Source organism: Canis lupus, chromosome 8 (genome assembly GCF_003254725.2).
Source record: "Canis lupus dingo isolate Sandy chromosome 8, ASM325472v2, whole genome shotgun sequence".
Classification (NCBI taxonomy): domain Eukaryota; kingdom Metazoa; phylum Chordata; class Mammalia; order Carnivora; family Canidae; genus Canis; species Canis lupus.
Genome location: NC_064250.1, coordinates 35031641 through 35056337, shown reverse-complemented (window position 1 = coordinate 35056337; position 24697 = coordinate 35031641). Strand labels below are relative to the sequence as shown.

At 37.6% G+C, this 24697-nt stretch overlaps 1 protein-coding gene and 1 long non-coding RNA gene across 3 annotated transcripts in view; both read left to right on the top strand.

The window, feature by feature from the left end:
• RTN1 (reticulon 1) overlaps positions 1-24697 on the top strand; it is a 215853-nt gene that overhangs the window by 66441 nt on the left and 124715 nt on the right. The gene's annotated exons all lie outside the window — the stretch shown is intronic.
• LOC125755664 (uncharacterized) lies at positions 1394-7139 on the top strand. The gene is made up of 2 exons (XR_007412704.1): positions 1394-1996; positions 5760-7139. It is a non-coding gene; the product is annotated as an uncharacterized LOC125755664 (long non-coding RNA).

Sequence of the window (24697 nt, the reverse complement as noted above, 5' to 3'; positions counted from 1 at the left end):
AGTTGCTCAGAAAATGATACAGAATGGTGGCGATAATGATTTGTTTAGTGTTTAGCAATGGCGTGTTACAAAAAAAAGGTTCAAGCTGCTTTATGCATAATAAATAATGAATCTTTAAAAAAAACCCTCCTTGAAAGCCAAAAGCTTGTGTTACTCCAAACAATGATGGGGGGAGATGTTCAGAGAATACAAGTAACTTCTGTAGAATTTGGAGAAGTCGTTTATTAATTACAGTAATTTTCATTGAGTTCATTTACAAACTTAACACACCTTAACTTTTATTCATTAACTCAAGAAATTTTTTTATTGAACTCTTATGTTGTATAAGGTACTATTCTAGGCACAGAAGATATAAAGATGGACAGGATAAAATATAAAGATGGACAGGATAAAGATATAAAGATGGACAGGATAAAACCCCTCCCCACAGTCTAGTGAGTGAAAGAGGTCAGTAAATTAACAGTTAGAAATAATGCAATGTATACAATCAATGAGAATGATTTGTTTGGATAGAATTAGAAAGAGTACCTAATACTGTTTACAAGGCTTAGGGAAAACTTTCTTTCTAAAGAGGGTGAAACCTGAGCTGAATGTTAAAGAATAAATAGCAAACAAAGAGAGGTGAAATTTAAACAGGCTGAGGTGGGAGTTTATGTAAAGACATGGACATGTGAGACAGGATAGAATATTCCTATAGCTATAAGTACTGATGTAAGGATAAAATGTAGAATGGTACAGGGAAGTGCTAAGTAAACAAGAGCTGATACATTATTATTCCTGTATATTTTGCCAAGAAGTAGGGGTATTTATCTGCAAGCAGTGAGGACATTGAAGGTTTTAACCACCACCAACAAAAATGATCTGAACAGTGCTTTATTGTTACATGACATTGGCTATATTACCAGGCAGCATACATCACAGGGGCAGGGATTTTTGTCTCATTCTTCTTTACCTATTAGTACTTCACACAGTACTTGGAACATAGTTGGTAATTAATACATGATTTTTGGATTGATGTAAATTGTTTTAATGATGATACTTATTATAAAGCCCAATTCTGGTCTTTTCCTTATCCCGAGTTTTAATTACATCCCAAGTTCCTATTAGATTATTGAGGTGAGAACAAACTCATGTTCTGTGACATTCATCAGCAACAATTAATGTATATACATCTAAATCTGTCAGTCCAGAGGTGCCTGGGTGGCTCAGTTGGCTAAGTGTCTGCCTTTGGTTCAGGTCATGATCCTGGGATCTTGGGATCAAGCCCTGCTTCTCCCTCTCCCTCTGCCTGCTGCTCCCCCTGCTGTGTTCTCTGTCTGTCAAATAAATAAATAACACCTTAAAAAAAATCCATCAGTCTAGGTGTGCCTATGTGCTGCTTAGGTACCAAACATCAGTGTCAAGCTTTGGCCTCTGTCTTTTGGTGCATCTCTCTCTCTCTCTTCTTTAAAAGATTTTATTTATTTATTCATGAGAAACACAGAGAGAGAGGCAGAGACATAGGCAGAGGGAGAAGCAGGGTCCATGCAGAGAACCTGATGTGGGACTCAATCCCAGGACTCCAGGATTATGATTTAAGCCAAAGGCAGATGCTTAGCCCCTGAGCCACCCAGGTATCCCAGTGAATATCTCAGTAAGTTATTTGTTTTAAAACTCTGTATGTGAATGTAGCTTCCTAGGCACGAAGAAGTTATTTATAAAAATCTATGAACACTAACAGATAACACAAAAAGATGTATTTTATGCATTAGAACAAGTTCAGAATTCTGGCTATGGTTGCCATTATCCACAACATTTAGCACTAATCTAGTTATTTTGAAATGGTTGAAAAACAAAAACATTCTCTTCTTTTTTTAAGTAGGCTCCATGCCCAGCATGGGGCTTGAGCTCACCACTATGCGATCAAGACCTGAGAATGGGATCAAGAGTCAGATCCTCCACCAACTGAGCCACACAGGCACCCCTAAACCATTCTCTTCTTGACTGACCTTAGATAGTAAGTGCTCACATTTGTTGTACTACCATTCTTTAAAAATCTTAAATGTCATTCAAGTGAAAACAATTTGGGCTAATTCCAGTTTGTCCTATCAAAGATTAAAATTAGTCACAGAATATTGAAATTAACCAGAGTTTGAACTTTAGTTGGTATGCACACAAACATACACACAATATGGAATTATTTTCATGTAGAACTCAGCAGATGGAATCGAAATTCTGCTAAATTGGAGTGGATATTAAATAGGTTTAAAAGAACAAATAGAAATAAATTAGTGGATCATAGGAGATAGATTATTGCACCCATAGGAGACAATCTGGGTGAAAGTTGAGGTACAGAATTAATAGTTTCCTTCCAATATCCATTCTTTTTTCCTCCCACAATGGAAGAATCTTTCACTGGACATATGGCTGCCCAGATAATGATCACATATCTCCGCCTCTCTTATAGCTAAACGTGGCCATACAACCATCTTCTTGCCATCTTCTTGTTTTTTTTTTTTTTATTTTTTTTTCATCTTCTTGTTAATAAACTATGACTATATGTGGTATGTGCTACTTCGGAATTTTGCTCTTAAAAGAAAAGTATAGGCCCTTTCCTTTCTCTTTTCCCTTCCTCATTATTGAGCCAGGAACACAGACTTGGTGATGAGCCACCTTCTACCATACAGGTTACAGCACATCTAAAGTGTGACAGGGCAATAAGATATTAAGAACCTGGCCCCAATACCATAAAGCAACCATATTGGCCTTGGACTAAGTCATTGTTATTTTGGATAACAAATATTTTAAAACTTTATTCTAATACAGTTAGGAAGGAGGAGAAAGCTGTTGTATTGCAAATAACAGAAACTCAAGCCAGACTGGTCAAAACAATAAGGAAATCTATTGGTTGATAAATGAAAACTCTAGAGGTAGACAGGCTCCAGGGGTGATTTAATTCAGTGGTTCACAATACCTTCAGGACTGTGGTGCTTTTTGTCCATAATTCTTTCCACTTGTCTTCCTTGGTAAGTCAAAAAGGTACTGCTGGAAGCCCCTAGGACTGTGTACATTTTCGTTAACACTCTGAGGACAGATGGTAAGGGTAAGAGCTTCTTGTTCCTCCACCACTGAACAGAACAAAGAAATCGAGTTTCATTTTGAATGCAACAAATTTAGGTCTCATGTCTACACCTGAATTAGTCACTTATGACCAAAATAATGCCATATGCTTACTTGCTCATCTCTGGGTTATTGAGAATTGTGGTAAAGGGAATGTACCATCCTGAATAGCTTAAGCCAGTGAAGATCCCTGGGTCTGGATGAAGGGTCAGTGTAACTCAAGTTTCATGGCTGCTACTCATGGGAGAGGAGTGAAATGGATGCTGCAGAGGCATCTAGATGGTATCCGCTACCAAATATGAGCAGACTGAAGGAGAGAGCATGGGGCTTATGTGGTTCAGAAGTAGAATATACATGCTGAGTGGGTCTGCTATAGAAGGTGTTTGAAAGTTGTAATCAGGATTTTGTTTATAAGTTGGGCATTTGGGCTAAGGCTAGATAGAGCAGGACTCAATGAAGGTGATTTTTTAAAAAAGATTTTATTTATTTATTTGAGTGGTGAGAGAGGAGCAGAGGGAGAAGGACCAGCAGACTCTATGTTTAGTGTGAACCTGACAGGAAGCTTGACCTTACAACCCTGAGATTTGGATCTGAGCTGAAATCAAGAGTTGGATGCCTAACTGACTGAGCCAGCCAGGTGCCCCTGATGGTGATTTTTGATAGTAGCACAACAGCAAGTGTAAATTTAGTATAATGATACTTAAGAGAGTCTAAGGGAATATATGTCCAGATAGCTTATTACTTGTGTGTGTGTCAGTGTGCGTATATAGTCCTGAGAAGGTAATGGAATTTTTGTGAATTCTTTGTTAAAAGGTCCTGGGCACAGAGAATGGATTATATATGAATAAAAGCACACCTACACACTTACATACAGTAATCAGTCTCTTACTACATTTCTAAGGTTATGAGTTGGGTGTTTATTGTTGTTGTTGCTCTTGTTTTGATTTTGCCTAAATTACCCAGATAAATGACACAAATCATCTACTTTGCCTTGGCTAAGCAGACTTGGAATGGAGCCTAGTGCTTCTTATGTTGCACTTATAATTTAGCACCACCTTTCATCTTATGGGTGGCTGAAAGTAAAGGTGGCAGCTATAGTTTATATATCTTGAATCATCTGGCTGTGCCCAGCATAGAGCTCTGCTTCTGTCACTTGGCAGGATGAATAAAACTGGGAAATCAGGTTTCTGTAGAAAAAAAATATTAGTTTTATCTAGAACAAAGTAAAATACTACATACTGGTTTTAAAATGTGTACTCTATGTTTATTATTAAAGGCAGCTCTGGGGCAACCTGGGTGGCTCAGCAGTTTAGCGCTGCCTTCAGCCCAGGGTGTGGTCCTGGAGACCCAGGATCAAGTCCTACATCAGGCTCCCTGCATGGAGCCTGTTTCTCCCTCTGCCTGTGTCTCTGTCCACCCCCACCCCCCATCTCTCATGAGTAAATAAATAAAATCTTTAAAAAATAAAAATTAAAAAAATAAAGGCAGCTCTGTTAAAGCTAAGTCTTTGTTTCTCAGAAGAATTGCTATGTTGTATGTTCTTCAGATTTTCCATGTTTCAGTAATTTCTTTCTTTCTTTCTTTCTTTCTTTCTTTCTTTCTTTCTTTCTTTCTTTCTTTCTTTTTTTTCAGTAATTTCTATTTATGGCTGTCATGGCTTGACTTTGGGGCCGGGGGAATCAATTGCTTTAAACAGTATTTTTAGAGTTTAAAAAAAAAAAATCAGGCTAAGATTGTCATATGATGTCAGATAGATTTTCATTGTCTTATTATGTTGCTATTGGCTCATGAAACAATATAGATCATCTTAGCATGTAAAAGAAGCTTTTTTGTTCATTCTGGAGGCCACAAAAGAAAATTCCATTTAACAATTCTCTTTGCTAATAGAAAAATATTTACTAGAACTCCCAAGAAATCTGGCAAAGTATTATTGACTATTTCTTTATTCCTATGAGTAATATTTGAAGGATTCTGCTTTTAAATTCTGTTTTTAAAATATTCACTAAGTGTGATTGGGTTAAATTATATTGACTACACCTTGCTACTTTTGGTGAAATTGGAATGGTAGTAATTACAAAGAAAGCAGGAAATGGAGGATTTTGAATCCCTTTTTAGAACTGAGCAGTAAAGAGTACTCTTCATCCTGGTTTAAATTCCCTGATGATAGTAAGGCAGTTGTTACCTTATAATTTTTTTTATTATTTTTTTGGGGGGAAGATTTTATTTATTTGAGAGACAGCAGGAAAATACAAGCAGGGGGGGAAGGGCAGAGGGAGAAGTGGACTCCCCGCTGAGTAGAGAGCCCAACGTGGGGCTCGATCTCAGGACCCTGGGATCCTGGGATCATGACCTGAGCCCAAGGCAGACGCCCTACTGACTGAGCCACCCAGGGGCCCCTTATCATTTTTTATAAATACATAAAGCTTACCCAAGTATTAGGATGTCCAGTTCTCTATTTGGCTTTCACATTTCCTTACTCACATTTCCTTACACATGCACACAGATACATGAATGTTTTTCAATAGATATGTTACCTCAGAACCTTTTTTTCTTAGGATGAATTGATCTTTTTTATGTTTTTCCTGTTGAAGAGTAAAATTTACTTAGAGTTGCTTTTGGGAGGAGAGCCTTGATATATATAATCTTAACTCTACTTCCAGAATAAGATGGCAGAATGAAGCCTGATCACAGAATCCTCTCTTCCAAAGAGTCCATGTGTGGCATGCCCCGAGATCGAATCAATTTCAAAACCAGCGACCACAATGCTGGCAACCATGAGATAAAGGCAGAAGTACATCTTCATGCAACACAATAGCCACAGAAAGAAGCATGACTCCGGGAATCTACATGGCTCCTAATTCCATTCCTTTTCTTCCTGCCCCCCTGAGGCAATTGAGGGAATAGGATGTGAGTGGAAACTTCTCAGAAGTCTCTCCAGCATTCCTCAATTTAGATAGAAGCAATCAATGGATTGTGTAGGTATCCCTGGGGAAGAATTTGAAAAGCCCTTCTTATGCCCTCTATGTCTCACCCAAGGTAGAAAAGCATCATGACTAACCTTTATGAAACCGACTAGGTGGAAAGAAAGCTAAGAGAGAACTGGGAGTGACTGTAATTACCCTGGGCAAATGCTCTCCAGCACTAATGTTGAGGATTTAGCTGAATGGAGGATGAAGGATAAACTAGAGGAGAGAGGTAGGAACCTAGAGGAAGAGGTACTTGGAGGGTCCAGTTGTTAGACCATAGCAGGATGTTACTGCAGCCCAAATGCTTTACTTTGGTCTCTGTTGGCTGGGAAGAGAGTGGGATCCATGACTGGTAGAGGAAGGTGATGCAGAGAATGTTGACACTGGGTCAGTCTAAATGAATTTTCCTTAGCTTGGCCTTTGGGAAGTGGAGACAATGAGGATAAGAATCCTCAGCATAGGGAGAATTAGGAGATGTGCACCAAGATGCAAGATCTTTATTTATTAGGAGCAGAGTTGCCAGAGCAGCGGCCAGGGCTATTAACCATAGCTGCCTGTAGTCCCAGCTGAACTCACCCCCGATAGAACCTGCAATTCCCATCTCCCTGACTAAAAATAAAAGAGAAAGTGAAGGGATCAGATAATGTGGAGGACAGCCAAGAAGCAATTACATGGTCTTGATAGAGCTGTTCAGGTTAAACATGAGCAAGGGGGAAAAGGTAACACATGGAAACTAGGCAAGGATTAAAAAGCAAAGAGGAAAAACAAGAGAGGAGCAGTGAAAGTCAAAGAGAAAGAAAATTTATTCTGGAAGAATACTAGCTGTGAAATAGAAACATATTATCTAGCTGTTGCTTTCTGCTATAAAGAACTTAGAAGGGGATCCCTGGGTGGCTCAGCGGTTTGGTGCCTGCCTTCCGCCTGGGATGTGATCCTGGAGACCTGGGATTGAGTCCTGCAGTGGGCTCCCTGCATGGAGCCTGCTTCTCCCGCTGCCTGTGTCTCTGGCTCTCTCACTGTTTCTCTCTCTCTCTCTCTCATGAATAAATAAATAAAATCTTAAAAAAAAAAAAAAGAACTTAGAAGACCATGAATTCATTGAAAAGGGCACCAGAGATAAGATGATAGAACTATAGAACGAGATAAAAAAAGGAAATGCCAGAGTCAAGGCAATAATAAAGGGCTCTAACAATATTGTTACCCTAGTGATAAATAAATTAGAAACAGGAAGAAGAGGATAGACATGGATAAAACCTGAAATAATGACATAAAAGAAAGGTTTGAAAGAGTCAGTGGATATAAAAGGGAAAGATGAAGATTTAAACATTAGAAGATAATAGTTATAGAACTCAAAGATGGTCAAAGGAAAGGAAAGGAAAATTGGTATATCTGAGTTAGAAAATAGAACAAATGGGTTAGAAAAATATTAAAAGAAACAACAACTGAGGGGGACACTTGACGGGATGAGCACTGGGTGTTATTCTGTATGTTGGTAAATTGAACACCAATAAAAATTATTTTATTAAAAAAAAAAAAGAAACAACAGCCCCAACTCTGAAATCACTGATTCTTCATATCAAAAGAACATACTATGTTCTAGGAAAAATTGATGCAGAAACCTCAATGCCAGGATATTCTCTGGTTAAACTTTGAAGCTACAGAATTAATTCTTCGGGCATCTTCACACATAAAAACCAATCACTGACAAGTAGGAAAAATCAGGCTTATCTTAGAATTCTCTAAAGCAGTACTCACAGCCAAAAGACAGTGGAGCAAAGTGTACAGAATTCTAAAGAAAAAGAGTAGCTCATGAATTTCATGTATTAGTTTAAAATTTACAGATAAACAAGCAAAAAAAGATGCAAACCCCTATTGCTTACTAAACAAAACAACGGTGGCTACCACTCAGAAATAATTACAGTTAATGGTGTGTCACATTCTTGCCACATTTTCCTAAGTGTGTGAATGCTTATGTATCAGACATAGTGAATTACTACATTGTTACCATTTACAAAATTACATGATTACAGATAAATTAGAATGTCCCAGGATACATACCCAGACTCTTAATTAAGTATATTTATCATTCCAATCTTCATGCTATACTTTTATATGATATGCACCTATAAAAAGCATACAATGTGTTTATGTGTTTTCTTTAATGTATATAAATTGTATCATGCTGTGTGCATTATTTTGCAACTTGGTTTATTTTTTTTAACAAAAATGTTTACATCTGTCCTCACTCATACCCATTTAATGTTCCTTATTCTTTTTAACTTATGTGCTTTGTTATATTGTATGTAGATATTTAGAATGTTTCTAATTTTGTTAGTTTTACAAATAAAGCTGCAAAGGACATCCTTAAATATTTCTGCACAAATGTGAATGTTCATGAACCTAAGGTAAACATTAGAATTTCTAAGTTGCAGGATTTGTGCATTTTTTAGCTCATCCCAAGCATGTTATACCCAGCCAAATTGTTGACATTTAAGGACAGCAGAATATTTCAAACATGTAAGACCTTCATGCATGTAATTCCTAGAGAAGCATTTATTTCAACTAGACTTTCAAATGTATTTGCATAAAAATTTGAGAAATATTATCTTAAAAATCATTTTGTTTTTCTTTGTCAAATTTTCGTAAAGGGTAAAAAGCATGATCATTTAGTAGATGTCAAAAAGGCACTGGAAAAAATTCAGTCTTGAAAAAAAGGAACAAGTACCTTTTAGCAAAATAAGAATAGATGAAAATTTTCTTAAACACTAGTAAAAAAAAATCAATCTTTAATTTGCCTGAGATTTTAAAAATTGATGAGGAATAAATTGACCCTGAAAACTAAAAAAATAAAAAAAATTAAAAAAATAATAATCATACATTAACTTTTTGTCCCATTAAAATCATGAGCAAATGCCATCTATCTTTATTATTTAGCATTTTTCTGTTTTCACAAAAGAATTTAGACCAAAGAAAGAAAGAAATACCCCTAGGAAGGAGGCAAAATACAATGTATCAAGAAAAGCTGAAAGAGTCAAACTGGAAATGCTGCTCAAAATGTTAAGAGAATATAGTAAGATGGCTCATTACATAATCAGTTAAGGAAATAAATTATGGAAATACAATGGAAGAAGATATCCTATTATAATAATAACCAAATGGCAAAAATGTATAGGAAAAATTTGGCAATATTACCTAATATGTGAAAGGCCAGTATAAAATTAACATGAAAAATCTAGCAAAGGACATACAAGGAAGACTTATGTAGATTTGTACCCTGTTCTTGAATAGGAAAATTCCAAAAGATGTTGTTTTCCCTTAAATTAATCTCTTAATAAATATCCACTAGAAGTCTAGGTATCCTTTTTGGAATTGATAGAATGGCAATCAAGACCATCTAGAAAAATAAGTCTGCAGAAGATTATAGGGAGAGGACAATAACCAGTCAAAACATTGAAAATAAATTATGAAGTTCTAATAGCCAACACTGCTTAGAACTGAAAAAGAAATCGATTGGTGGAAAAGAATAAAGATTCTAGAAGCAAACTAAAATTTGTATAAACACGAGGCATTAAAAAATGAAGCATTTCAAAGTAATATAGGAAAAGATATGATAAACGGCTAAGTTAATTTAGCTGGTAAAAAAGGAAGAAAAAACCCTTCAAATAGAAGACTGGACATGGAGTATGAGCAGGAATTTCATAGAAAAATAAATACAAATGGCAAACAAAAACAAAAACCAAAAAATATGATAATTATGTCATTTATAACCAAAGAAAAGCCCAAGAAAATGGTATGTTACTTTTTGTGTATCTGATGGCAATATTTTCAGCATTTGCTAACGCTCAGTGTTGGCCAGGGTAAGCGGAAGCAGGAACTCTCATGCTGTGGGTAGGAGTGAAAATTAATGCATTATTTTTAAAGGAAAATATTTGGCAGTATTTCTCAACAGGAAAAAAAAAAAAAAAAAAAAAACACCTACCCTTTAATTTAGCAACTCCATTGCTGGAAATTTACCCTCTGGATAAATTTTGCAAAAATATGTAAATTTATGTGTACCAGGATATTTATTGAAGTGTTATTATAAAATGCTGAGAAAAAATAAATGTCCATCGATAGGGGTTGGATTAAAAAAATTAAAACACATTCAGAATGCCTCTGAATCATTACTGAGCAGGAGACGGATGCATAATTGCATATGTGGAATAGGTTCTGAGTTGTATTATCTAATGAAGAAAGGAAACAGGTGAGAAAGATCACATGTCAGCGGTGACTTTGTGTAAATAAAGAGGAGGCGGTTTTGATGCAGGTGTAGGGCTAGAAAAAGTATAGAGATCAATGTAGGCTAATATAGGCATATAGGATTTCCTAAGGGACACATAAAAATAGACAACATTAGGTATCAGGAGGTGAGGAAGCTGAGGAAGCCTGTTTCTTTCAATCTTACGCCTTTTGTCCAGTTTGGGTTTTTAACCATGTGTGCATATCCATGACACCCAGTCTACCTGGGACCCAGCCTCAGCAGTCCTGCTGCCAGCCTATTCTCTTTCTTCCTGTTGGGGAGTGCACTTGTACCATGTTCAGCGTTTTTCTTTAGTGCTGACTTCACCCTGGCAGGTAAATCTGCATAAGGAATATAGAGAAAATCTTGCCATTGTTTGTGCTACCAATACTAGTAGTCACTGATGTTTACTCAGTGCCGATTATGTTGAGCACCTCCCAGTCATGGTCTCAGTTCCTGCTCATGAGGACTCATGAGACTGATACTATTTTCATGTCCATTTGCCCAAAAAATCTTACCATTTAGGACAACATGGATGGACCTAGAAGACATTATGCTAAGTGAAATGAGTCAGTCACAGAAGGATAAATATTGCATGACTCCTCTTATATGAGGTATCTAAAATAGTCAAAGGTAGGGAAGTACCCAGTGGAATGATGGTTATCAGTGGATGGGGCTGGGATACGGGAATTGTGCAAGGGCTATAAAGCTAGGGTTATACAAAATGAAGAACGCTCTGGAAATCTGCTGTGTAACATGGTGCCTAGAGATAGCAATAAGGTATTATGGACTTAAAAATTTGTTAGGAGGGTAGATCTCATGTTAAGTGGTCTTGCCACAAAAGACAAAGCAAAAATAAAAAAGGGACACAAAGGAAACTTTTGGAGGTGATGGATATGTATATTACCTGGATTGTGGTGATGGTCACACAAGTGTATACATATTTCTAAAACTCATCAAATTGTACACATTAATTATGTGCAGTTTTTTTCTTTACCAATTATATGTCAATAAAGCTGGGGGTGGGGAGAACATAGACTGAGGATTATACAGATGTAAATACTTGCCCAGGCCCTAACTGTCTAAGAGGAGGCAGGTCAAGACTTCCAACCCTGATGTGTCTAACCTCTGCTAGAGCTTCGAAGCTTTCACTGTACCATTGTTACTCTCTTCAAAGGACAGCTCAGCCCCAGGGGGTGTTGAAGTGTGTTTCCCGGGCCCAGGCAAACCTCCCTTATGGCTCCTTTTTCTTGATGGGGATGTGAGTTTCAGGTCCATCGGACTCAGGGTCCATCTGAGTCCGATGGACCTGGGGGAAATCTAAGTCCTTTATAAGCTGAGAACCATCTCAACTTAATGGGTTTTTTCCCCCTGCAATAATACATGTACAGCCAGAATTCTTTAAGTACTTTACTGTCCTTTGATTGCTCTCCCCAGATAATTTCTGATTGCTTGATTTTAGAGTTGCCAGGACTATTTTTGGTACCACACAGGTGTATTTTTGGAATTACTCATTTTGCTTCAGTTCATTTACTAGATTCTGACATGATGCCTCTTACAGCTAAACATTGTTTCAGGCAAGTTGCTATTTTTCTCTCTCAGTAGCTATGTTTTTCTGACAACAAAGGTGAAAAATTGGCCCAGCATGATTGCTTTAGCCTACATATGCATGAGACTCTTTGAACAGAAATTAAAGGGGAATTTTTCCTTAGGTTATAAAATTTTGCCTCTTTGTGTTCTTCTTTCTTAATCCAATCCTCCCTCTTAATCCTAAACTCTTATTCTTTCTCATAACTCTTACTGCCCTTTCCTAAAATCCAGAAGCTAAAAGGCACCTTCACGAGGCCAGTTGTTATCTTCCCTACTGAAAGTAATAGTAGTAGTAGTAGCAGTAGTAGTAGTAGTAGTAGTAGTAGTAGTAGTAATAGTAGTAGTAAAATTATTACTTATTGGGTACCAATGATGAACCATGTATTGTTGTAGGCACTTTATATTCAATATCATTTATTTCTCTGCATAGAAGACAGAGATGCTCAGGCCTACACTTCTAATAATAATCTTAATTGTAATTGCCATTAATGGAGTGCTGTGAGGTGATTCTATTCACTCCATTTTACAGGTGAATAGAGGCTTTAAAAAGTTCTACCCAAAGTCATAGAGTCACTGTGAGTCTATGTCACTGGAATTCAAACCTAGGCCTATTTGACTTCAAATCCTTTGTTTTTTTCCATGGACTTATGTTCAAAATAGGATTTCCAGTAGGCCATCTTAGACATACAAGTAAGCATAATAATATCTAGCAAGGTCCTTGTCCTTTTTTCTATTCTAGGTTGCCTATGGTCTTCACTGAGCCATTAAATTCTGTGAGCTGTTGTTGGTATCTTTCAACTTCTAAGTAGTGAGGCAGAGAACTTTCTATACTCTCCTGCCTGCTGATTGGAGGGGAAATTTTCTGAGCCTTTGTGGCCAGTAAGAGGAAGTACAGGGAAGACATTTGGAAGAAAGAGGGAAGATCTATCTCTGTGTGTGGCCCATCTCCTGCTGGGGTTTCAGCTCTTAAAACCTCCCTCAAATCTACTCTTACCTAAGAAATGCCATTGAGAGCCCCATCTCTGGAGTCCCCAACAACACCATCCTGACCTTCACGGATGAGTAGAAGTGTGGAAGAAGTAGCATGTATTGGAAAAAGAAGGGACAAGCTAGATAAGACTAGCTCAAATTCCAGTTATGCCACTTAAGAACTGTATGACTGTAGGCAAATCACTGCACAATTTTCATACTCAGTTTCTTTATATGTATAATGGAGATAATATTGTAAGGACATAAAGTGTTTGATGGGGACTAAATAATAAAGTATGCAAAATTTCTTCAAATAAAGATTATTTGCCATTTGATACAGAAGCCAGATTAATTCTGGGACAAATGTTAATTTACTTAAATACGTTTCCAAACAGATGGGAGAGAAACAAATGTACTTAGGTAGAGACAAAGCACCAGATGACAAAATTTGTCTTGGCACTCAGATCTTATGTGTTTTACTTTTGTTACAATTTTTTGTATGGGTTTTAGCAATGTACTTGTATCATTAAGCACTAAAATTAATTCGCGTAATGCAAAATGAGACTATTGTAAGAAGAAAAATGAAATCAATGTTGCAGGAAGAAATAAGATGAAACAGTTTGAGCATTGATGAGTTTTATTAATTTGATTAACATAATGATTAGGAAACATTATTTTGTAAGTGAAAGAGTGTCAAGACAATGCCTGCTACATCAGGGTTTGTGAAACTCAGCCATTTAGAACATGAGCTAATATATTTAGTGTTGTATGACATAGACATGGCTGTATTTGAAGCAATTACTGCAGGATTTATCCAGTAAGGTAAACTCTGGATTAAGTTTTGTAATGTTGTAAGATCTGTGCAAAGAAGATCAAATTGGAAACAAAAAGTGACAGTTGGAAATTTATTTAAATCTATCAGGAGATTTGGGAAGATTTTTTGTTACTAAAATGTATCAATTAAAAGATAGAACTATATGTCCAAAAAGTTTACTGTTCCCGCTCTCATTTTCAATCTTATTTTCCCTGAAATATATACCCCAATAGTTATCATTACTTACTTCTCAGCCACTAAGAGTCACTTAGCTATCGCAGCAATATGAATTTGCATGTGGGATGCAGTTTCTTTCTACCAACATATTCAAATTAAGGAAAGTGAAATAACATGTTTCACAAAAGTGAATTGTCATTCTGAAAAAGAAACTTCTGAATTGCCTTCCCAAAAGGCTGTACCAAAGCATACTCCCAGGTGTACTCTGGTAATACTTTCTGCACGATACACAAAACCCAAAAGTCATATCAGCAAAGATATACAGATTTAAACACAAGGAAATTAAAAATTCAAGTTGAAAATAGTGTCATAGAGATTTTCTAAAAATATATGAAGACAAGATCAATAATCATAAAATATAAAGAGTTCCAACAAAGTAACATAAAAAAGACAAATGACCTGATAGAAAATATGTAAAGGATATGAAGAGTCAGTGCACAGAGAAAAAAGTGATAAATAGCCAGTAAGCATTTGTAAAGATTCATACCCTTTCAAGAAATCAGGAAAATGCAAATTTAATCCATGAAACATAATTTTTTTTTAGCCACAAGATTAGAAAACTGTAAGACTTTATTACCTACTTTTTTTCATCTGTCTATACTACACTGTTATTTTCTTTCTTTCAAGAAGAATGAATTCATACCAAGTATATTTTCCAACCACAGTGGTACAAAACTAAGGGTCAATAATAAAAGCTAGAAAATCTACAATGTAAATATTAAATATTTAATATGTAAAAATTAAACAATACACTATTGCCCAAGCAAGGAGCCAAATAAGAAATCAAATGGCAAATCAAAATGTGTCTCAAAACAAAAGAAAAAGAAAACCTAATATTCCAAAACCTATGGGATGCAGCAAAAGAAGATGATAGAGTGAAATGTATGCTATGAATGCTTGTGTAAAAGTGAAAAAAGTTCAAATAAACAACATTACACCACAAGGAACTAGAGAAGGAAGAGACTTAGCTGACATTTAGGAGAGGAAGGAAATAACAAAGAATATCAGAAGTAAATAAAATAGAGGCCAGAATAAACAACAACACGGCATTAAAAGTAATGACCAGTTTTTAAAAATGGCAATGCTATAAAAAAAAAAAAATGGAAATGCTTTAACTATATTAACCAAGAAAAAAAGAGGACACAAAACCAAAATGAGAAATGGAAGAGAAAACAATACAATGGATAACCACAGACATGCATAGTCTGCATAGTGTGATGATAGGTTACTATAAACAAAACTAACAAATCAGACAACTTGGGAGGAAACTCAGATAATTCCTAAAAATGTACAAGCTACCATGACTGAATCATGAATCTTTAATTCAGGAAATAGAAAATCTTCTTAGACCAATAACAAGAATGAAAGTTGAATTCGGAATAAAAAATCTCCCAGCACAGAAAAGCCCAAGACCACATGATTTCATTGGTGAATTCTACCAAAAGTTAAAAAAAAAAAATTAATGGCAATCTTTATCAAAATATTACAGATAATGGAATTGAGGGAACATATTCAAAATGATTTCATGAAGCCAGTACTACCCTGTCACCAAAGCAGGTTAAAAGCAATACTCTTTTCATTTGTCTGATGTAAGTGTTGCTACTTGGACTTTCTTTTGATATTCATTTGCATGATCATTGTTTCTCCATCCCCTCATTTTCAATCAGCAGGTGTCTTTAGGTCTAAAATGAGTCTCTTGTAGGCAGCATATATATGGATCTTGTTTTTTTTATCCATTCTGACACACTGTGTCTTTTGACTGGAGCATTTAGTCCATTTACATTCAATGTAAGTTTCAAAAAAGATTTTATTTTTTATTCATGAGAGATACACAGAGAGAGGCAGAGACATAGGCAGAGGGAAAGCAGGCTCTCCATGAGGAGCCCAAAGTGGAACTTGATCCCAGTACTCCAGGATCACACCCTGAGACAAAGACACTCAACCAGGGCACCACCCAGGGAACTCACATTCAAAGTAACTATTGATATATATGTATTTATTGTTATTTTATTACTAGTTTTGTCATTTTTGGAGATTTTCTCCATCCTTTCTTGTCTTTGTCACTTTTGGTCTCTCCTTTGCACTCAAAGAGTTCCCTTTAATACTTCTTGCAGGGCTGATTCAGTGGTCACAAACTCCTTTAGTTTTTGTTTTGTCTGGGACACTCTTTACTTCTCCTTCTATTCTAAATGATAGCCTTGCTGGTAAGTATTCTTGGCTGCAGATTTTTCCCATTCTGCACTTTGGATATATATCATGCCATTCCTTTCTGGCTTGCCAAGTTTCTGTTGAGAAATCCTCCAGCCAGTCTTATGGTCTTCCCTTGTAAGTTAAGGACTTCTTTTGTTTTGCTGCTTTTAAGACTTTATCAGTATATTTTGCAAATTTAATTACAATATGTCTTTGTGTTGGCCTGCTTTTGTTGATTTTGGTGGGAGTTTGCTGTGCTTCCTGGATGAGGATGTCTGTTTCCTTCCCCTTGATTAGAGAAGTTTTCTGCTATGATTTCCTCAAATAAATTTTCTGCTCCCTTTTCTCTTTCTTCTTCTGAGACTCCTCTAATACAAATGTTATCACGTTTGATGGAGTCACAGAGTTCCCTTAGTCTATTCTTGTGTTGCATAATTCTTTTTTCTCTCTTTTGTTCAGCTTCAATATATTCCATTATTTTGTCTTCTAGGTCACTGATTTGTTCCTCTGCTTCTCCCAACCTGTTTCTAATCTTGTTTATCACATTCTTCATCCCTGATTGATTCTTTCTTAACTCTTTTTTTTTCTCTGTGATAAGGGTCTCAGTGAGATCTCCCACTCTTTTCTCAAGTCCAGTGAGTATCCTCATGATTGTTGCTTCAAATTCTCCATCAGGCATGTTATTTATATCTATTTCACTTAGATCTCTGGCTATGGCCTTCTCTTGTTTTTTTTTGTTTGTTTGTTTGTTTGTTTTGTTTTGTTTTGTTTTGTTTTGTTTTCATTTAAATAAATTCCTCATCTTGGCATTTTGTCTATGTTTCTGCCAGTTATGTCTCCTCTTCCTGAAAGTAATGGCTTTAGGAAGAAGAGGTCATGTACTGTCCAGGACCTGGTGCTTCAGGGAGTATCTCCAGTTTGTGTTGCATGTACTCTGCTATTGTGTTTTGGCTGCCTTATCCTTCAGACCAGTCATCTGCACGCTGTTTTAATTGCTCGAGGTATATAGTGCATTTTGCTAGCTGGTGAGGAACATGCCCCTTCGTTGTTTTCCTCTTTGTGTGTTCCCCCAAGGAAGGAACGATATCCTTGATGACCTTCAGTGATACTCCCATGTTATTCACGTGTCACTGGCCCCACTCCCTTCCCCTGGTTTGCTATGAGGAAAGCGGAAGGTTTGGTTTCACTGTTTCTATTACATGTGTGATTTTGAGTCTGGAGGCTGTTCTTCACTGCTCTCAACAAGGAATCCCAACACCCAGGGCATTTTGTAAGTTTAGTCTCTGCTAAAAATCAGAAGACTGTGGGGGAGGAATCCTATCCCACATCACACAGCTTTGACTACCCCACCTACTGTTCCTCTCACCTTCCACCCCTTCCAAAATTCAAGTGAAAGTATTTCTTAGTGCACTGAGCCTCCTGGGAATGTAATACAGACCCCACTCCAACTACTTCTCCTGTGGGTTGTGGCCACATCAGGGTAATTTTCTTGCCTGATTCCTTCTCTGCACCCCAGTTCACACAGAATCTTGGGGGCTATATTTTTCTCCATCTTATTGCACATACAGTAGAAATTTGGAGATCTTTGTGATTGACCAAAAACAGTTATCCATAGGCAGACATGTAGGAAGCTAACACAGCATAGGGTTCAAGGAATAGGTCAAGACTATATGTCTTTGGACAACTTTCTTAACTTTTCTGTCTTGTTTTCTTTATCTGTATAGTCAGATCATTGGAGCTTTCCTTATGTAGTTGTAAGGCGTAAATGAGACTATGTATGCAAAGTGTGCCAAGTGCTTAGCACAGAAAAAAGGGTCATAGTAAGCAGGGCCATTGCAGCCATCACCAAACCATCTCTCAACACAGCCCATTGGGTAAACTTGGCTTCCATCATCACCACCCCTCTGTGGGTGATAATCAAACAATCATTCTGGCCAAGAAGAAAGGGAAACTCGTGACTGAGACAAGAAAGAAGAAAAATTGCACTGACGAGTAACTGCTCCAATTCAGCAACATTACACAGCAGTTACTTGAAAAGGTGTTGGTGAAGTGCATGCTTTTTCTTGTAGTTAATGGGACAGCTCGAAATTAGGGCCCTGACCTGAAAGAAAACCATTATAGAAGGTAATCATCACATATTATTCTACTTCATCCATTTGGTTACATTTTGCCTCTTTCTAGGCTCTTAATAATTAATTTAGGTAGAGACCTGGGATAAAAGGCTGACTTGACTTCTTTCTATTTCTGCAACTGTCTGCAGTGAAGTTTTATTGGTCCTTTAAGATGGTTCTAGTTCTGTCAAGCCAGGGGAAAATTGCACTAGCTGACTTGATAGAGAGCTATTTAGTCTTTCCAACTTGCATTCTTATTCCTGGCTACTTTCATTGTAAAAGAAGAGCCCCAAACCAAGGGATTAAAGTGAGAATCGATCTTCTCTTTCCTGTGAATAGATCTTGAGGGATAGAGTTGCTGGGTAGCTGTCTTCCAATAACACTGCCCACATGACCTACCTTCCTGTACTGAGTCTATGCACTCTTTAATCATATCTTCAAGAAGTGTCTTTCATCTCAGAAGTGTTTTTACATCAGAAGTGTTTTAAAAGCTATCTATTATTTTATTTTTTAAATCTAATTCTTATCCAACTTACTTCAACAGTTTTGCAGTTTTAATCAAGTCATGTGTCCAAGGAACTCAGTATACAAGAAAAGTAAGGTTTAAATAATAGGCACTTTAGAAATTCTTACAATTTATAAACACCTCGATGGCAATTAATGATAATAGGATTGGAGGGGAAAGGGTACATGAAATCTATATATGGTTATTCAAAAGGAAATGGCCATTTTAGAATATTTTATAGCTTTAAAATGACAAGTGGCGTAAGCCATATCAGAAGTTGGGGCCAGATTTTAAAATATTGAGTAGAAAAAGCAGAGACTCAAAATTATATCCTGATTACAACTAAGCTAAACATTAGCATATATAGTGACAACAACTGGAATAGAACAGGAACAGGAACATAAAGAGTTGATAACTGAAATTCTGGGGATTTTTGTTACCGTAAAGATGATAGAGTCTACAGCGAAGTCATTAAAAAAGAAAGAAAATCATCCATGAGGTCTGCTCTGATCTTTGTTCTGGTCTGCTCTGAACAAGTAGAAAGGAGATGGCTGAGTGATGGAGATCCTGGGCTCTCCTGGATTCAGATCCCAGCTCCATTCTGTCCATGTGACATTTGTCCAAACACTTCCATTTCCTTATCTGCATAGTGGGGATAAGACACCAGTTCCACAGGGTTGCTGGTGAGACTAAATAAGGTGATAGGAGTAAAAGGTGCTTTGCATGGTCTGTTCATTATTATGGTACATATTATTGTATTCTAATACATATACCTCCCAGGCAGGTGCCTGGAAGTAGAGGCTTTGTTTCTATTTCTAAGACAAATGCTTCCACCCCTCACATGGTATCTATTGCTGTTGGAAGTTGCAAGTGAGGTGAATAAATAGTTGTGGAACTAATGGCTTTGCAGCACCTTTTTGTATTTACCTTGTTCTCTATGATATAATTGGATTCACTGCTGCCAAAATGAGCTATGTCATGGTAATTCAGTCTTTGCAGTCCTTTATTTGTATGAAGCAATGAGAAAAAACAAGGAGAAATGGAGTTGTCCTTAAATAGTTGAGAGAGAGAGAGAGAGAGAAAAGAAAAACTAGTGAATTGTATGAGATATGAGATCTGCACTAGACATTGGCACTAGACTTTCAATAGCTTCTTCATTCACTTAAAATGAGTCTGTTTCATATTCTCTCTCCAGTTTGATAACCATCAGCTTTGGTTACCTCCTGGATGGTTGGCACTGTGGAGTAACACTTGCTTGTTATGGTTTTTCTTCCAAACTTCCTCTCGGTTTCATGACAGTTGGATCTAAATCTAAGATGATGTGTTGTTAATATTGGTCATAGATTCACTTTAATTTATTCAAATTTCTTTGCTTTTATAGTGATATTCACATGCTAAGAAAGTTAGGTCTCAGTACAAGCGCTGACCCTCCTCCCCAGACCTTCAGATAGAATTCAGCACCCCCTCTCCACCCTCAGTGGCATCTGCAAAGACCTCTTCCATAGCAGAAATCACAGTGTTTTTCAGTCAAGGAGGCCAACCTCCCAGCAGCCTGGGAGCTCCTTGAGGACGAGAATCATGCCATGCCTCGCCCAAGAGTGGTGAATGAAGGACTGAAGCCAGAATGTGCAGGAAATACCAAGTAGTGGGCTACTTATGGATTTTTCTTTCTAGTCCTGGTAGAATTTAAGTTAAGGAAAAGAAACTGGATGATTCTGGGTTTAAATTCTTGCCTATTGACAAGTGATGTAATCCTTGCTAAATCATTTAACATCTTTATGTTAATGTTCTCCTCTGAGACTGCAGGGTGAAGGTTGGAGAAAGCACAAAAGCAGTGAGGTTATGAGTGATAATGAAAGGACTTAGCAACATATGGGCATTTTAAATGCACAGAGCTGTGCTAGGTTCTCCAGAAGAGATGAGCAGATTCTCAGAATCACTAAGTAACCCGGGAAGAACGTGCCAAAACACCATGAAAATTCCCCAAAAGGAAATACAGTGTATCAGGAGGAGAGTGTGATTTTCTTCATGTGGTGGGAATCATTTTCCATTCTTTATTGTTTAGAATAAAAATGTTGGGGATCACTGTCTTCTTTACTGACTCCAGCTCATGAGGCCACCCCAGAAACGTAGGTGTGGTTCCTTGGCATTCTGGCCTTCCTCCCAGCAGCCCTCCCCATGGCCTCATTTACATCCGGGGCTTTACCTATCAATGCTGAGCTGAGGTTTCTCGTCTTCATTTCTCTAGCCCAGTGGCAGCTCCACTACATGTTTCCTGTTTAAACTCTGTTTAAAACTCACTGGGACCCCAAATATAATTTGTTTTCTGTCTTCCCAAACCTGTCTCTGCCCTTCATAGGTGGGAAAGTTACCATCCACCTAATTAGCCATGCTCCAAACTCGAAGATCACCCCAGACTCATCCCTCACTTTCACACTAAGTGGGTATCAGATCTTATTGATTCCTCTTCCTTTAGCATCTCCTGTATCTGTTCCCCATCATCTCTACTGCCACTGCCATAGTTCTGGTTGTTATTACTGCTATCCTGGACCACTGCTGGATCCTCTATTCTGAGCTTACAGTTTCCAGACTCACCTGACCCTAATCTGTCTACCCTCCTCACTTCAGAGTGACTTTTCTGAAATCTGGTCAGATCTCTTTGCTTAAGACCTTTCAGTGATTTCTCATAGCTCTAACATAATGCCCAAGGTCTTTGATGGCATATGAAACCCACCCTGACCTGATCATGCCCAATCATTTTAGTTTTGTAACCTGTGTTCTGGTGCCTCCAATCATTGCTCTATCTTAGAAGGCTTTGCAGTCATAGTCTTTCATGCCTTTACTTCCTCCATCCTAAAGCCCTTATTACCACTCTGTTTGGTGAGTACTTGCTTATATTTCAGGGTTCACTGCTCTTCTGTTAGACCAGTGCACCCTCTCCTGTGTAAACCTGCTGTATACTAGCTAGACAAACATCCTAACCTATAAAATATTTTATTTGACTTATTTGTTTGCAAGCCTCTCTCACCAAAAAGACTAGGAGCTCCTTAAAGAATTGTGGCTTATTTGTTAGTTTATTTCACTCTCTGGCATAGAGCACAGCAAGCAGTGAGCACTCAATAAATATTGGATGAATGCATGAATAAGTATGGTCTCAGGCTCCATCACTTACAGTGACTTGGACAAATCATTTAGCTTAGCAAACAGTGCTTCTTTGTCTTAAAAAATTGAATTTAAAATATCTATAGCATAGGATTTTCTTGGAATTTATTAAAGCATCTTATTCATTAATTCAAAACATGACTTCAAATGTCATGAGGAACAAAAGCGTACCTGGTTCCTGCTGCCACAGATGATGCAATCCAGTTACAGAAATAAAATAATCACAAAAATAAATGTGAAATTACAACTGCAACCAGTACTGAAAAACAGAACCACTTGGGGCCTAGAGAGTCTATGTTAGAAGTACTGACCTAATCCGAGAAGTCAGGAAAGCCTTTCTAGAGGAATCAATGAGTGAACAGAGATCTGAAGGATGAGGAGGAGATGTTAAGTAAAGTGAGAGGAAAGTATTTTTCTAGGCAGGAGACATCAGTGCACGGTATATCCAAGGAACTGAAAGAAAGTCTATGTCTCTGAGATACAGAGGGCAAGGGATGAGCATAGAACGAGAAACAGAGGCAGGTGGAGGCTACGTTGTGCAGCCCTTGACTCAGCACAGCAAAGACATGTAGTTTTCCTTGTTTTGATTTTCCCTCATCCTTGATTTCTAAAGACTAAGAAAAAAAAAATAGAGGAAAAAGGATCCTTCTGTTTTGCTGAAAATGTAGCATCAATCTCATTAGACACCCACTCATTCCCTAGAAAAGGTAAGACATCGCTTGGTACTAACAGTGGTCCTGAAAAGGGACAAAAGAGGCAGGATTCAGAGTCTAGCATTAAAACATCCTTAGCTGAGCCAAAGAAGCCACATTGACTTCCATTTTACTCCACAGAGAGATTATTTGGAAGAAGTGCTCCCCAAGTTAATGACCAAAGCAAAGAAAGAGCCAGCAGTAGGTACCAGTCATAATAGAAGGGCATTTAGACAACAAAGTCACTGGGTTAGCATAAGTTTAATTTTTTTTTAATTTTTATTTATGATAGTCACACAGAGAGAGAGAGAGAGCGGCAGAGACACAGGCAGAGGGAGCCCGACGTGGGATTCGATCCCGGGTCTCCAGGATCGCGCCCTGGGCCAAAGGCAGGCACCAAAACGCTGCGCCACCCAGGGATCCCTAGCATAAGTTTAAAAGGAGGTATTGCTTAATCTCATTCCTGCAGCTTCAACAAGTATAATGTGCTCTACTTCCAACTGATCAGCAACTGTTCCTGGGAGAAAAGAAAGTGTTGAGAGGTAAAAAGTCTGTGGGCTATGATGAAAGACAAACAGGAGAAGCAGACTCCCTAGGATTTAAGGGTATGCCTCTAAACCAGGAGATGATGGATGTTCCATTATGCCCGTGACAGTGATAGGTCATTTGCTCTCTTCCAATACTGTGACATTAGACAATTGAGAGCGCAAGGTGGGGATCCTGCATTCTATTCTGCAATGTGAGCAGAATTCCCATCCTGAGGTTCCCTGCACTGAGGAGCCACATTTGCTCATGCTAACACATTTAGTCTTCTTAGGTGAGGGGCTTCTCTCCCCATGATGAACACTCGCACATTGTTGGCCTATGGTGATAGCAAGTGAATTATTTTTAGTTTGAGAGCTGTAACTCAAGTAATTTAGGATATCAGTGGGAGTTTCAGTGTCAATTAGTCTCACACCTTCCTCTCTGAGTTCTGAACCAATCCAGTCAGATTCAAGCCTATATGATTGCTTTATTTCTGGTAAACCTGAGTTGGACAGCACAGCTTGGATCTGCAGTAGTAAAATGGACTTCTTACTCCTCCTGAAATGAATTTCCCATTGGGTCCCCAGCATAGACTCCTACTGATGGCAGAAAGGAGGTGTGTACAGCTCCAAAGGAGAATCAGAGAGAGTGAGAGGCAGGCTCAGGGGAGGCAAATTGAAGCTCCTTAGCTCCACCCGGCAGAGGAAAGCTCACCCTTTCTTTTTGGGTAGGGACAAGTGAGGCAGAGAGCAGGCCTAAATAGTTTTTTATCCTATCTAAGCAATATCTCCTTTTAAACTTATGTCAACCCAGTGACTTTGTTGTCTAAATGCCCTTCTATTATGACTGGTACCTACTGCTGGCTCTTTCTTTGCTTTGGTCATTAACTTGGGGAGCACTTCTTCCAAATAATCTCTCTGTGGAGTAAAATGGAAGTCAGTGTGGCTTCTTTGGCTCAGCTAAGGATGTTTTAATGCTAGACTCTGAATCCTGCCTCTTTTGTCCCTTTTCAGGACCACTGTTAGTACCAAGCGATGTCTTACCTTTTCTAGGGAATGAGTGGGTGTCTAATGAGATTGATGCCACATTTTCAGTAATAGTTTCCAAGACAAAGGAAGTTCCTGCTTTATAGACCTTGACAGAAATCAGGAGAAAGAACAGTGGATGGGCAACTGATGTTTTTCTCACGAGTATTGACACAAAGTGTTTACTCTCCAAGACACCATAAGCTTTTAAGTTCAGAATAAAAAGGAAAGTGATAGAAAGGGGCTAACTCAATTATAATGGGGCATCTTATAGAATCACATTTTATGTAATTTTTATTATTGGATATTATGTATAGTAATTGATCTCTGCTACCCTTAATTTAAGACTTTTTATTCCTGATTATAACAGTTACAATTCAGCCTTCGAATGGCTTTTCTTCTTTATTTCAGCTATTAGCGACAACTTGTTCCATGAATAAATGGTTTTTTATTTTTTTAATTTTTAAAAGGTTCTATTAATTAATTGAGAGAAAGAAAGAGAGAGAGAGAGAGAGAAAGATGTGCAGAGGGAA